Here is a 6,246-nt window from a genome sequence, read left to right on the forward strand (position 1 = left end):
ACGCTGGTAAAATACCCAATGTAAAGCCTGACAGCATACAAAAGCCAAGGAGTTGTTGACATCCTTGTCATCATTAATTAGAGGATTACAGCTGGTGAGTGCTTTCAATTCAACATACTATTGTTTTTGAGGTTTTATGTTAGTGCAGATGTATTTTCTTGGTGGTGATTGCTAAGGTAAAGGCCCAGCAGTAGTGCTCACAGTTCACTACTGATTTACAGTAGTTTAACCCTTAGTATTGATCCAAGTGAGTGTATGATCTACTGGTATTTTTGATATTTAAGTATAGTTAACATCAAATACTTGATACAACACAGCTACAACAGCTTTGTGCTTGAGTACCCCCTTATTTGGAAAACTAGGTTAGCCTCAGTTTAAGCTAGTTTACAAATTATGTAGAGCACAAGGTTCATACTCACACAATTGAGGACAAAAACATTTCACTTATGAAATATAGAACTAAACGACAGATGCTAACATTAAGAGCTTTACTACGAAGTAACGTTAGCCAAAACGATATGTAATTTAAGGTATGATTTTATGCAAGAAAACAGCATAAATTAACTTTACCTGACACGAAATGGCAACCACGAATCCAGGTTTCGTTGCCTGTATTCCAGTTATTTCTACGAATTGCAGCGATCCATCAACTTCTTCTGTTTTTGGCTTTAGGTCGCTGGTAAAACGAAAGCTCCGAGTGCTTTTTAAGCCTGTTTGTGCGATCAACACACAACAGCTCTTCCCCATTTTTTAGATTGTTCTGAAGTTTTCGCAGTAGCCAAAGCCGCTACTCATCTCCCTCTTTCTGTCACTCAGTGGAGGTAACCGCGGTGACTTCCACTAGCGGTGACGTCACGTGCATACCCTCTATTATGCTGGTTGTTATGTTATTTACATTTAAAGTAAAGCCCACATGAAGGGCATTTTGATGGTATAATATTTCTGATAATGAATGTTATTATTTGGTAAATAATTTTTTCCTGAGCTTTGAAGTTTTTGTTAAAACCCTCTCTTTCATTGATTTGGTATGCCCAGGGGAGGGGCTAAGAGTATTTAATGAGGGGTTTTTCTTCCAGACAGGCAGATAGGGTTTCATCTCAGTGCTGTGAACATCTGTGAGGGTGGATGTTTTTTCCCCTTGTATATACTTTTGGTTTTTTTGTACTGTAATTAATGTTTTTGCACGTTTGTTCTGGTCAAAGGGGTGTTAAATAAAATCACAGAAAAGAGTTTGGAGACTGAGGCATCTTTTTTTTTGAACCTGTGAAACCTGAACCTGTGACAGTTACTTTCCATGTTGCTAATAAAACTTGTAATCAAGGTGGGTGCCAAAATGGAACCTTGGGGGACTCCCTTAGTAATTTTCATAAAATCGGATTATAAACCATCAGCACAAACACACTGTGTTCTGTCTGAAAGATAATTACTAAACCGCTCAACAGCCAGTGAGTCAACCACCCCAAAATCCCTGAGTCTGCCTAGTAGTAAGTGATGGTCTACTGAATCAAATGCCTTGGAGGTCCACAAATAAAGCTGCACAATTTTCTTTTCTATCCAAGGGATTGATTATATCATTGGTTACAGATACAGGGGTTGGACAAAATAATGGAAACACCTTCACCTCAAGATGATAATGCCCCAATCCATACAGCTAGAATTGTTAAAGAATGGCATGAGGAACATTCTAATGAAGTTGAGCATCTCGTATGGCCGGCACAGTCCCCAGACCTCAACATTATTGAGCATTTATGGTCAGTTTTAGAGATTCAAGTAAGACGTCAATTTCCACCACCATCGTCTCTAAAAGAGTTGGAGGGTATTCTAACTGAAGAATGGCTTAAAATTCCTTTGGAAACAATTCACAAGTTGTATGAATCAATACCTCGGAGAATTGAGGCTGTAATTGCCGCAAAAGGCGGACCTACCCCATATTAAATTATATTTTGTTGATTTTTTAAGGTGTTTCCATTATTTTGTCCAACCCCTGTACAGCAGCAGTTATTGTACTATGACCAGCTCTGAAGCCTGATTAGGATTTGCACTGGAGGTTATTGTCCATAAGGAATTGCTTTAGTTGAAAATTGACCTGGGATTCCAGAATTTTAGCAAGTACTGAGAGTTTGGATATTGGTCTGTAATTGTTTAGATCTTCTCGCTCCCCACTTTTTAGGAGAGGCAGTACATAAGTAGCATTCCATATTTTGTTAATTATATTAGATTGAATGGTTAAATTAACCTTCATCCTACCAACATATTTTACATACAAATCCTACCAACTGGGGTCCGTTCGGACCCCCCAAATATTTTTGTTTTTGTAACAAAGAAAAATGAATCACAAAAGACCTTTGCTCGTTTAAATGTGATATTAGTTACATACAAGTGATAATAGCACAAAAATACCAGAGTATTAATCAATGCAGTCCTTGATGAGTCAGTTGTCAGGAAATATCACCTAAATTTAGCTCATTGTTTAGCTAATATTGGCATATTACGTGTATCTGAACTAAACAATAACATAATACTTTACCAAACTATAACCTGAGATACCTTCAACAAAATAAATTGATTTTCTATCATCATGCTCTGCAGAAACAAATGTTTTGACTTGACTAGTGTGCCACGTTTGGATTTATAGGCATTGTTCGCAAACAACTTGTAGTAAATGAAAGCGAAGTTGCTGCTGAGCTGGATCAGGTTGCGGGGGCACGTCAGGCTCATCAGCATCCTGGGCATCAGGGACTGGTTCGGCAGATTCGATGTCGCTATGGTCAGATGGTTCTGAGATATGATCGCTTTCAGCATCTGTTATGTCTGAATCTTCCAGATCAGAATCTTCATCTGATTGTAAGATTATCCTAAGAGCCTGTGCAGCAGTGTATCGTGCTTGTCTACCTCTATTGGCCATCATTCACTGCAAATATAGTAAGAACTGTATGTTACACATCTTAAACACATTGCGAAACTACCAATTTTTGCTGGGGTCCATTTGGACCCTAGCATAAAAATCAACCTTACCACCTAATACTCTGCTAGCATCTGAAAGTGTCACATGGCCTGAAGCAGGCTAGGGTAGACCAACAAACTCCTAAAACCTGGACACCAAAGTGCAGGTGGTAAAAATTTGACATGCAAAAAATACCATGCGGGGTCCGATCGGATCCCAGCTGGTAGGATGAGGGTTAAAGATGTGAGCAATAGGATCTGCAATGAAGTTGGCTGCTCTCTTTAGGAGATAGCGGTCTAGGTTGTCAGGTCCAGGAGGCTTTTTAGAATAAATGGTTTTTAGAGCTTTCCTGATTTCAGTGATGGAGATAGGCTGGAGGGTAAATTCACTTATAGATGTTACAGAACAAAATGACATTACACCACATCATTTGAAACAGTAGCCTCAGACTCAGCATGAGAATCAGAAACAGAACCAGCTGAGATAAAATGTTCATTAAAGCATTTCGTAATTGCACCTTTGTCCCTTTTTACTCTTGAGTTAACAATGATACTTTCTGGTAGGTTTGACTTTATATTGGGATTAAATAATGATTTGATCTGTTTCCAGAACTTTGTTGGATTATTCAGGTTTTCTGAAATAGATTTTAAATAATTTTCTGATTTAGTTTTTCTTGTCAGAAGAGTGCAGTTATTTCTGAGACCTCTAAATTTGTCCCAGTCTGATGTGGAATTTGTTGATCTGGCTTTAGCCCAAGCTACATTTCTTTCTATGATCATAATTAGCAGGCTTTCGGAGATCCAGAGATCATTCGCATACGTCTCAATTATTTTTTCTTCCATCATTCCAAAAATGTTCACAATGGGGGAAAATCCATTCTCTACATCTCGTTTCATCATTTCGATGTCTCCTAACCACTTCCATGTGTGCGCAATTACGCATTCAAAACTTTTGCACCTCCTTTTGAGATGTGGTAATTATAGACGCAGTTTCTATGAGCAAAATTGCTTTCGGGTTTGATAAATCTCTTTGCGTGTGCTAAATTAATATATTTACAATCTCCCAGCACATGCACAACTGCGTGTAAACACCCCATATTGCATATCCATTTGTGGCAAATGTACTAACTGGATGCAGACGCGCTATTTTGCACCACTGAAAGATGCAACCCTTAGTGCGCACTGTTAGTAAATCAGTTTGTACATTTTTTTGCCTGTGCAATGAGTTTGCACACGTTTTAGTACACACAAACCTTTAGTAGATCCGGCCCATAAGGTATTGCACAATTCCTTAATACTATCTCGACCTCGTCAACATCTACAACAACTCACTGTTCTACCTCCCTCGACCAACTGGCCCCCATGAAAACAAAAACTATTACTTTCACTCACTCAGCCCCCTCGTACACCCCGGAACTTCACAAACTCAAAAAACAACTGAGACAGCTTGAACACCATCACAGCAAAACTGGACTGACCGTACACACCCTCACCTACAAAGTTCATGACATTTGTGCCTCTGAATGAAGAATGTAGTCCTATAATGTTTACAGTGCATCTGTATAGCAAATCCTTTTGTGATTGGAAAAGGAGTCTTTGTTGTAGCATAGGATGTAGGTGTCCATGACAATCCACAGAGTCTCTGGTTGTAGAGTATTGCAGGAATTTTGGAGAAACAAGCTGTAAATATTCCCTTTTCCAACTCAATCCCACAGGTCCAATGAAACACACAAACCAGACTAAGTAGCCCAGCAGAAACATTCTGTGTATTTTTGCTTCACTGCCACAGGTGTGATGACAACAGTTTATGGTTGACTTCTTTACTGAGACTGCTCTGAATATTACTAATATACTAATCAGAAAAAAACTCTATTTCTACATAATTTGTTTATAAATAACATTAACACAGTGAACAATCTGTTAAATGCAAATTGTGAATTTTATCCTTATGAGGTCTTTATGTAAAAATATGGTATCCACACTTCTCAGAAAGAGTTTGACATGATGATTCAATCTATTCCTGTTGATACTGTTTCTTTAGCACAGAGCATACAGACAGATCCATCTTTATCTGTAACAGTCAGCTCTCCTGCCATCTATGGCATCCCCATCACAGATAAGAGATGTAACAACACTTTTATCAGAAACCTGATCGATCCTGTCCCTACTCCTGTATGTAAACACTGATGGACATTTTTGGACAAAAAACTCTGTAACTCATCTTCCTGCTGCCTCATCAGTATGTAATTGTTGAACAAAATCAAAGATGTACTATTCAAAATTGTGTACAGATATTACCCTTCAAAGGCAAATATCTGTACTTTTTTCCCCAATATGAGTAACATTTGTTCTGATCATTATTTTAACAAAAATATTACTTACACAAAATTATTTGGCAAAAAAATATACTCTCCTTCTATGAATTCAGAATAACAAATCTCAGAAGTTATTGGAACAACATTGGAAATTTGAAAAAGAAAAACAATAAATTAATCAAAACAATTAAATTATATCATTAGTTTGAAGTTAACCCTCCGGTATCCGGGTGCGCCTTTTAGGCACACTTTGCACTTCATGTTAAAAATCTTCATATAATTTTTCACAATTTAAATAAGGTTAGAATTCAAAAGTTGTTCATTTTTGCATGATGTTTAAAATTCAGGCCACCAACTAAAATTTGCACATTGTAAACAAAAGAAAATTACAAGACTAGCATCTGTCTCCCAAGTGTGCCTAAAACGCACTATTTCTTCTATTTGATATGAAGGATTAGGGCTGACCTTGATTTAAAAAAAATAAAATCATATTAGAGCAGAAAAATAAATCAGTATATAATATTTAATAGTTTGATTTATTGGTGTGCCTTTTTGGCACACTTGGTGACAGATGCTAGTATTTTTGAACATTTTTACCTAGCGCCAAAAATAATAATGCAAATTAACCAGTGTCACTGTTAATCATTGACATATACCAGGCGGCAAAAATCAAATAATATGTGATCCACTTTTGATGTAGTATATTGAAAAAAATTAATTTTTTGTGTTTTTTGCATCCAAAAAAATGGTTTGTTTACATTACAAACACGGTATTTAAAGGGTAAAAAAATCTGTCAATTATTGAGTATTTGGTATTTCTATTTACGGCTCAAGTTGATGAAATAGAAAAAAAATGTAAAAGAATTAAAAACAAACTGTATGAAAAAATGTTTTGACATCATTGCACAAGTGTGCGAAAAAGGCACACTTGGTGCTTAGTAAGGGCCTAGCTGGATGGGATACCGGAGGGTTAATGTGCAGCAGACCC

Source organism: Sphaeramia orbicularis, chromosome 5 (genome assembly GCF_902148855.1).
Source record: "Sphaeramia orbicularis chromosome 5, fSphaOr1.1, whole genome shotgun sequence".
NCBI lineage: Eukaryota > Metazoa > Chordata > Actinopteri > Kurtiformes > Apogonidae > Sphaeramia > Sphaeramia orbicularis.